Consider the following 9347-nt stretch of genomic DNA (forward strand, 5'->3'; position numbering starts at 1 on the left):
AAGTTTATATCCCATTTAACACAAAGATGAAATGTACTAGGAGCGATAGCTCTAAATTTCAATGTCAGGAGTCTATTTGAGAAATGTTTGTTTTAATGATATTTTTATTACAATTGCATAAAGACAGAAAAATGCACTGAACATATGTTACAGTTTTGTGGGTTTACTCAAATAAACACACCTGTGTAACCACAGTCCTCTTTAAGAAACAGAACATAACCATAATATTTCCCTCCCTGCTCCCCTCCCCCCACCCCCACCCCCGACATAGTCACCACAAGTAACCGCTAGCCAGCCAAGCAGGAGACACAGGTTCAATCCCTGGGTCAGGAAGATCCCTTCGAGGAGGAAATGGCAACCCACTCTAGCATTCTTGCCTGGAGAATCTGGTGGACTACAGTTCATGGGGTCACACAGAGTCGGACATGACTGAGTGGCTGAGCCACACACACACATTTCTGAACTTTGTATAAATGGAACCACGTAGTACCTAATAATTTATTTCTGCTGTCTTTCTCACAACGGTATGCTTGTAAGATTCTGGTAGGAATTGATTCCCTTACTGTGCTGTATAGTAATAATTATAGTAATTCCATGATATGAATATGCTATACTTGATGTAGCCTTTCTACTGTGGAGGGACATTTGAGTTATTTCTCCTTTGGGCTATTTCAGATAATGATTCTAGAAACATTTTTATACCAGTGGTGTGCACTTTTAAGTGCACGTCCATTGAGTGTATACACTGGGGAAGAATTGTTGGGTCATAGCATCTATTCAGTTTTTGTGGTTATTGTCAAAAAGTTTTTCCAAAGTGACTATATGAATTTACACCCCCACGGGCAATTTATGAGAATCATACATATCCTTGCTAACACGATGTTGTCGTCTTTTTTGTTTTAGCCATTTGGAGGGTAGATGGTGGGGTCTGTTTGTGTTATTATTTCCCTGATGACTGAGGTGTAGCATCTTTTCTAAATGTTTATTAGCTTTCGGAACCTCTTCTTTCATATAGTAACACTTCAATCTTTTGCCTATTTTTAAATTGCAATGAGGGTTTTTTTGAATTGATTCCTCAGAGTTTATCTGGGTGCCAGACCTTTATGGGGTCCATAATCACAGATACCTTCTCTCTGACTGTTTTGGCAGTCAAAATGATGATTGGGAAACACCTCAAAGGGAAGAGGAATTCAAACGCTGGGCTCCTCTCTCCAGAATCCCCTTTTCTCAGGGATTTTGGTTTAAGACTTCAGTGTCTGGGCAGCTTTTTGATGACTCCCAAGCATATGAGTGTGTGCGCATAAAGATTCATCTGGATTTCCTGCTAGCTTGTTTTTTTCTTTTGGCATCAGAAGGGTTGGTTTAGTCTAAGCCATTCCTTTATATTCTGTAGCCTAAGTCAAGGATGAGACTGTAGATTTGGGGGCAGTTCCGAGGGAAACTGTAGAATGAGAAGCATGTCTGGTGTCCTGAGGGCCAGCCCCAAACACTGGGCAGAGACAGCCTTTCCTGGGCTGAGGTGGGATGAGCTGGGATGAAGGGAGGATGGGTGGTGCTGGGTGGAGTTCTGCCCTCTGACCGTTGGGCCTTGTCCCTGGAGACAGGGATAAGAGCTTGGGGATCTCAAAGTGTGTCCCTCCGGTTCAGCGCAGAGAAACTTTTGGAAGCCCCCTGCCAGTGAGTGGAACAGTGAACCGAAAATAAACAAATGAAGGCCAGTGCTAGACTGACAGTCAGAGATCAGCTCTTCAGTCCCAGGTGCCCCGGAGGTTCCAAGCGCGGTGGGGAACGAAGGCGGAACCTTCCCAAACCTGTCTGTTCCTCTTTGTGTCTGTAAGGCTTAGAGCCAGGCTGAAAACAGCCCCGCAGACAGGAGGAGGCCTCCCAGTTGAAAGGAGGACACAGCCTGTGGAGTCCTAACAATGTGGGCCCAGGCTGGAACCCAGGATGGCAGCATCTGCAACAAAGACCAAGTCCACACCTAGGTCCCGGCAAGGGGGACCCGCGGAAGACCGGGCCAGTGTGCCTCACCCGGGCGGGCTCTGACCTGCTTCTCACCTGGCCCGACCACGCCCAGCCTCCTTCAGAGAGAAGGGGATCAGATCGTGGAAAACTCTGAAACAGACAAAATATGGGAAGGTTTTTTTAAACTGGAAGGGACTACATTTCTTGGGAGGGGTGAGATTTCCTTTTCCATGACTGTTCTGGATTGAATCACATCTCCTCAAAAGATATGTTGAAGGGCTGGTACCTACGAATATGCCCTTATTGGAAAGAGAGTCTTTGCAGAGGTAGTCAAGCTGAGATGAGGTCATTAGAGGCAGCCCTAATCCAATATGCTTCCCTGGTGGCTCAGAGGTTAAAGCGTCTGCCTGCAATGCGGGAGACCCAGGTTCGATCCCTGGGTCGGGAAGATCCCCTGGAGAAGGAAATGGCAATCCACTCCAGTATTCTTGCCTGGAGAATCCTATGGACGGAGAAGCCTAGTAGGTTACAGTCCACGGGGTTGCAAAGAGTCAGACACGACTGAGCGACTTCACCTTACCTTAATCCAATATGACTGATGTCTCTTTAAGAAGAGCAGAAGACGGGGAGTTCTCTGGTGGTCCAGGGGTTTGGACTCCGGGTTTCCACTGCAGAGGACACAAGTTCCATCCCTGCATGCTGTGCTCAGTCACTCAGTTGTATCTGACTCTCTGCAGCCCCATGGACTGTAGCCTGCCAGGCTCCTTTGTCCGTGAAATTTTCCAGGCAAGAACACTAGAGTGGGTTGCCATTTCCTACTCCAGGGGATCTTCCTGACCCAGGAATCAAACACGTGTCTCCTGCATTAGAAGGTGGACTCTTTACCACTCGCTGAGCCACCTGGGAAGCCTGAATACGGTAGGACCAAAAAAAAAAAAAAAATACAGGGACCCAATAAGAGACACCACATGACGACAGAGGCAGAGATGGGAGTGATGTATCTGCAAGCCAAGCAACTCTGAGGATTTCTGGAAACACCAGAAGCTACCAGTGTGAAAGAGATTCTCTCCTTGAGCCTTCACAAAGGCCCGGCCCTGTGGACACTCATTTCAGGCTTCTGGCCTCTAGAACTATGGGACGATAAATTTCTATTGTTTAAAGCCACCCAATGTGTGGACATTTTCCCAGGGCAGCCCTCGGGAATGAATACAACTGCAAACTCGAAACGGGGGCTGGTAAACCAAGTTGAGTCCAATTATCGAAACGAAAGACATTAGATTTCTGTACGTGTCTTCACATTTTATATGGAACTCAGGCATTGAGCTCATATTATATTCCTTTCAAGATTACCTTTCATGTTCCTTTTACATCTGGGCAGCCCTCATCTGCTTCTCTCCATGTGGGAATTCCCTGAGTTCATATTGCATCAGTTGCCTTCTGTGAGAGTGAAAGTCGCTCAGTCATGGGCGTCTCTTTGCGACCCCATGGACTACACAGTCCATGGAATTCTCCAGGCCAGAATACTGGAGTGGGTAGCCTTTGCCTTCTCCAGGGGATCTTCCCAACCCAGGGATCAAACCCAGGTCTCCTGCATCGCAGGCAGATTCTTTATCAGCTGAGCCACCAGGGAGGCCCAAGCTCAGTACATCAGTACAGGAGGCAACTGCCAGAAAGCTTTTGCTTTCCTGGTTCTTGTTTCATTAAGCTAACCTGAACTGGCTTGAGTCAGAATTCACAGCAACTGAGGAAACAGATACAGTTTACTACCAAGTGTATTTTGCAGTTAAAAACAGCTCAGGTCAAGGTCTCACCAGGAAAGGAATTAGTGACAGCTATGTACGGTATTTCCTCATATAAATGTGTACCATCAGGGTGGACCTGTTGGGGGCATTGAAGAGCTCCAGGGAGGTCTCAGTCAGATTGCCTCCTTGCTTCTACGAGTGTCTGAGATCCATCGGGTAGCATCATTCCTCTGCTTCTCGAAGGCATCGTTAGGTTTACAATTAAAGTACAAATATCTCCCGAGAAAGTTCACAGCTTAAGTTCTTAGCAACAGATGACCATTGTTGATTGTGTGATTTCTGTCCTGGGATTGGGAAGAGATGAGGATGGAACGAGGAAGGCCATGGCCCGCTTCCAATGTGCCCAAGGACAAGGTCATTGTAATCATCAAGAGCCAATATTCAATGAGCATTCATGTCATGGTTGGTGGTTTAGTAGCTAAGTCGTGTCCGACTCCTGCGACCCCATGGACTGTAGCCTGCCAGACTCCTCTGTCTGTGGGATTCTCCAGGCAAGATACTGGAGTGGGCTGCCATTGCCTTCTCCAGGGGATCTTCCCAACCCAGGAATCGAACCCAGGTCTCCTGCACTGCAGGCAGATTCTTTACCAACTGAGCTATGAAGAAAGCCTCATCCATGCCATAATAATGACAATGAGAAAGCACGAACTACATTTTCAAAGCAGAAAGGAGTTCATGAATGACTCGTAGACTTATGGCTTGTTCTTTGGCTTGCTTTCGCAGGAGCTGGTAGACAGATAAGCTAACAGCAGGTCTCCACCACTGCCTGTCAATCACTGCTGTGTTCATCTTGCCCTTGGGATGGTGCTGGGGAGACACAAATGTCCCTCTAGTACTTCCTCAGGACGGCGTGTTTCTCATTACCTCATCACAGTGAGAAGAAGATGGATTTCTCAACCACTTCCTCCTGCAGGAGGTAAATCTGGCATGTCCTTGGGTTTCTGCGCGAGCTGGTAGCCATGAGAACACTGCTGGTTAACAAGAGTCGTCAGGACTGGGTGCCTTTCTCAGTTAAATTTCAGGTCCATGTAGGACTCTGCACAAATTGATGCTATCCGGTTGTAGGAAATCGTACTTGAAGCAAGAAATTGTCGAAACCAGGTGACAAATTAAGTCCCTCTATTTCAAATAATCCAAAATTGCTTTATAGGGACCTCCCTCGTGGTCCTGTGGCTAAGACTCCACGCTCCCAATGCAGGGGACTCGGGTTCGATCCCTGGTCAGGGAACTAGATCCCACATGCCACAGCTAAGACCCAGCATAGCCAAATAAGTAAAAAATAAATATTTTTGAAAACTTGCTCTATAAGTTCTCTCATGGGCCTGGGGGCTGGGAGTGTATATTCAGATGATAAAGACATCTGTGAGGCAGGAGGAAAAACCCAGTCAGCTTCTGCTGCTTCTCCTGTTCCAGAGGCTGCTTGTTCAAAACAAGCTGTCTGTTTTTATTAGGGAATTCCACAAGAGAAAGTGTGTTTGCCGAGACTCTCATTCCAATGACGTGAAATAATAATAGAATATGCAAACAGAGTTCCCGTCCCTTCCTGGGAGAGGGGGAAGGAAGGTGGGAGTGAGCAAGGTGTTCCAGAAGCATGCAGAGTAGACAACAACAAAGGTTTTTTTCTTTTTCTTTCTTCTCCTTTTAAAAAAAAGGTAAAATAGGAATGTTTTTAAAACTTTTAACGCAATAGCAGGGAAAAGACTTCATTAATCCTGTAACTTTGGGGAACCACTGCAGATGGTGGTGGTAGTTTTAAAATCTAGAAGAGAACACTGCAATGCCAAAATGATTTAAAAAAAAATTTTTTTTATGGAGATGTTTTCTTTACAGTATAAAGATACAGACCTAACTTGTTATAGAAAGGTTATACATAGTCCTATCAAAAACTGTATCTGATTTAAAAGCCTGGCGTGTGGATTTTAAAGCTTATGGCTTATTTAACCTTTCTAATAAGAAAGTTTGGGTGAGAAACCAAAGAGTTGCCATGAAGTCAGGGTATTATTGTCCAAATTAAATAATAAAGATTTACTAATTTATGTATCTGTTAATCTAATAAGTATGTAATGTGCTAGACAAAAGGCAGATTTTTTTCTGCATGACATAATTTCCTCATTCTGTTACTAAAGTTTGTAAATTTCTTTTAAAAAATGCATTGGAATGAAGCTGTTTAAAAGAATCAAACTGCCTATATGTATTGACATGCACATATGTTTATTTCATATATATGTAAGTATGCAATGTATAGGGTCCATTTGATAAACATTTACTATAGTTGTTATAGGATACCCTAAGACTTTCTTTTTCTTCCTTTTGAGATATATCGGACCAAGGAGAAATTGGCAAACATGTAAATCTGAGCTCAAGGTCAGATTTTAGCTCATTTAATGCCCTAGCTTTGAAACTGAAACCCACAAATTATATATCATCGTCAAATAGTAACTTTTAGTAACATAACAGTTAATGTGATTTATTCTCACTACTCACAGGCATGGGCTTCCCAGGCTCAAGTGGTAAAGAACCCACCTGTCAGTGCAGGAGACCTGGGTTTGATCCCTGAGTCAGGAAGATCCCCTGGAGAAGGGAATGGCAACCCACTCCCGTATTCTTGCCTGGGAAATGTCATGGACAGAGGAGCCTGGCGTGCTACAGTCCATGGGGTTGCAAAAGTGTCGGATATGACGTAGTGAGTAAACAACAAACACCCCCACCACACCTGTATACCGAAATGGATTTCACAGCTCCACTTACGAGGAGAAAGCTGCTGGTTCTTACATAATGGTGGAAATCCATTCTCTATGTAGTTTAAGGTCAAAACTCACTTAAGATCTTGTCCATATACCAGATGGCTCCATCCCAACAACCCTCAACTTCAGACGTGGCTTAAATTGTCTTAGCCCATGAACGGAAGTTGACCTGTTTTTCCTCCCTTCCAGCTCACTTAGAACTGTGACATCCAAACTCCAAACCCCGAACACTTTCAATAATAATAATAAGCAGCACTTATATAACAGAAAGTTACGAAGACTGTGCTGTTGAGGGCAAATGGAAATGACCCAACCTGATGAACAGGGCTGGGAGGAAGTACAAGGAATTCAGGAAGAGCCCAAATAGAGATCCTGCGACGAAGTCCAAGGACAAGTCTAATGGGACGGGGGGGTTGAAAACATGGAACTTAGGGCCCTAAAGGGGGACTTGAGAGAAAAGGCGTGCTCTTGTTTTATACGTCTTGCGTTTCATGGAAAGTTCATGGGTTCAGCAAACACATTTCCTCGGCTGAGGGCTCTGGTGAAAATAAAGGCTGGAGACATAGCCAGCTGTCGCACAAGAGTCGACTGGACCTCTTTAAGGTATATAAGCCTTAAAATTGATATTTTATGTTGATTCAGAAAATACTTTTACATTTTCAGATATGCTTATCAGATTTCCTAAGTTAAGGAAAATGAAACAAACTTACAATAACATGAGTTTTATCAACGTAGAACAATCAGGGAATTCCCTGGTGCTCCAGTGGTTACAGTTCCATCCTTCCACTGCAGATGGCATGGGTTTGATCCCTGGTAAGGGAACTAAGATCCTGTATGCTGCACCACTGGGCCAAGAGAACAAAACAAAACCCCAAACAACAACATCAACAAAAACAGTCAATATCACAGGCATTTTTTTTTTCCCAAGGGTGTGTCTTTTGAGGGTGAAGCCCAAGATTTAAAGTCTTTCACTGGTCTTGGAGGTTGTCCACATGTAAGTTACACAGAAGCCAGACCAGGACGTTGGTAACTTGGGCTGATCCGCTCGAAGCTCACTCACAAATGTAGGAGTAGCATGCTTTCCAGGGAGCACTGAGGACCTCTGTCTCCTCTTTGGAGATGGAGGGAGATGCTTTCCATCTCAGGGCTAGAGCAGAGACAGCATCAGCCCTGGCCAAGACAGATTCTCTGCAGGATTAAATGTGTTTTTTTAGACCTGGAATCTTGAGCAACCTTCTAAACAAGCATAGACCTTTTATAATGGGGTAGTAATCTTACCTTTTGTTTTTTAACAAAGTAATCTTACCATTTTTTTTCTTCCAAGAATAAATTAGTTCTAATAAATTAGAACAGTGAAAGACTTTTATAGTTATTTGTCAGTGGGAAGGAAAAAACAGGTCAAATGAATGCAAGAGAAAGAAAAGTCCTTCACCGTGTGAGCCGGTGTGCCGCCCCACCCCACTACACATCAGACATACATGCAACTGGTTTGCAGGCAGGGCAGGGTGGATCCAGATTATCAGAGTATACACAGCTTTGGGGAATTGTAATCAGGCCTAATGCCTTCTTTCTTTCAGGAGCTGGAAAAGTGCTGTGAAGTGGCTCGTGCAAGCTCCTGGAACGGCTGAAAGAAACTATTTGCATTGGGCCAGTGATCAGAAAGCAAAGCTGCAGCCTCCCTTGAAAAAGCTACCCGACCCCCCCACCCCGCTCCGGCCCCCCACTCCCCCCGCCAAACCCGCCCCCCGCCCCGGGAAATCTCGACTTTTCCAAAGTTAGCCTGTCCTGCTGGCAACACTGCCTGCAGTGCTGGGAGACGCTGGGCTGGCGTGAGTGTGGTCTTTGTTTACTGGATCCTGGGGCGCTGGGAGGGAGGTGCATGGAGCCTGTCAATTCGGGGCATGAAGTAATAGAAAAGCTCTTAGAGGAAGTAACCATCACTCGAATCCTCCTTCTCGCCCACAAAGAGGCCGTAAAAGTGAATTTGAGCTCCGTGGAGATAGGTATGAAATGCAGCCATTCTTGAGTGGTATTACCATTGTGTGTGTGTCTAATGTCATTTCTGTAACCAGCGGGGCCCAGGCTGAGGCGGAGAGTTTACTTGGCAAAAAACACTCTCTTCCCTTAGGTTCTGGGAAAGAGAGAAAAGAGAACAAAAAAAACCACAACTTCCAAAACACACAGAAAAGTTCCAAAAAACTAGAAAGGTGTTTTAAGAAAACTCTTTCTGACATAGAACAGGGGAAGGATGACTTGTTTGTTAGAGCCTTCGACTCAATGTCCTGCTACCAGAAAGTCCAAGAAAAGATTCTGGCAACAAATTTCAATTCTGTGAACATTGCTAGACACCTTTTAGGTGCCAGAAAACATACAAAATCACTGGGGGTAAAAAGATGAACTGGGTTGATCCCTTCAAGAAAATTAGGTTTGAGTAATTTAAGTATGAAAAAAAAATCTGTAAAAGAATATGACAGAAGAGTTTTCTTTTTCCTAGGGAGTGGGGTTATAGCCAATGTTATTTTTAACTTTCTAGTAAATACTTGGATGCTATAACTGAAGCATCTTGGTGGCGATGATGTGAGTGGACAGTGAGAACACTGGGGCTTGCCTTTTTTTTAAAAAACCAGGCTGTTCTGGTCTTTGCGGGGATTCAGTTTGAATATATCTTCGGGAATAGGTAGATTTGCTTTACCTACTCTACCTACTCCCAAAGATATATTCAAACTGAATCCCCGAAAAGATTTGCTTTAATTGGGCCTTTGGTATTTCTAAAGGGAAGTGATCTTGCTTATCAAAGATGATAACTTCCTGATGGTCTCCCAGGCCCCTGGCTCTT

At 44.6% G+C, this 9347-nt stretch overlaps 1 protein-coding gene across 1 annotated transcript in view; it reads left to right on the forward strand.

Annotated features, from left to right (window-relative positions):
* The window catches only part of SCAF8 (SR-related CTD associated factor 8), a 217014-nt gene extending 207887 nt beyond the window's left edge, over positions 1-9127 (forward strand). The window contains exons 22-23 of the transcript XR_005720821.1: positions 4491-4683; positions 8089-9127. The gene's annotated coding sequence lies outside the window, so the exon portion shown is untranslated. The remainder of the gene's footprint in view (positions 1-4490; positions 4684-8088) is intronic.
* The last annotated feature ends 220 nt before the right edge of the window (positions 9128-9347 follow it).

The sequence above is a fragment of the Oryx dammah genome, unplaced genomic scaffold (genome assembly GCF_014754425.2).
Source record: "Oryx dammah isolate SB20612 unplaced genomic scaffold, SCBI_Odam_1.1 HiC_scaffold_4, whole genome shotgun sequence".
Classification (NCBI taxonomy): Eukaryota; Metazoa; Chordata; class Mammalia; order Artiodactyla; family Bovidae; genus Oryx; species Oryx dammah.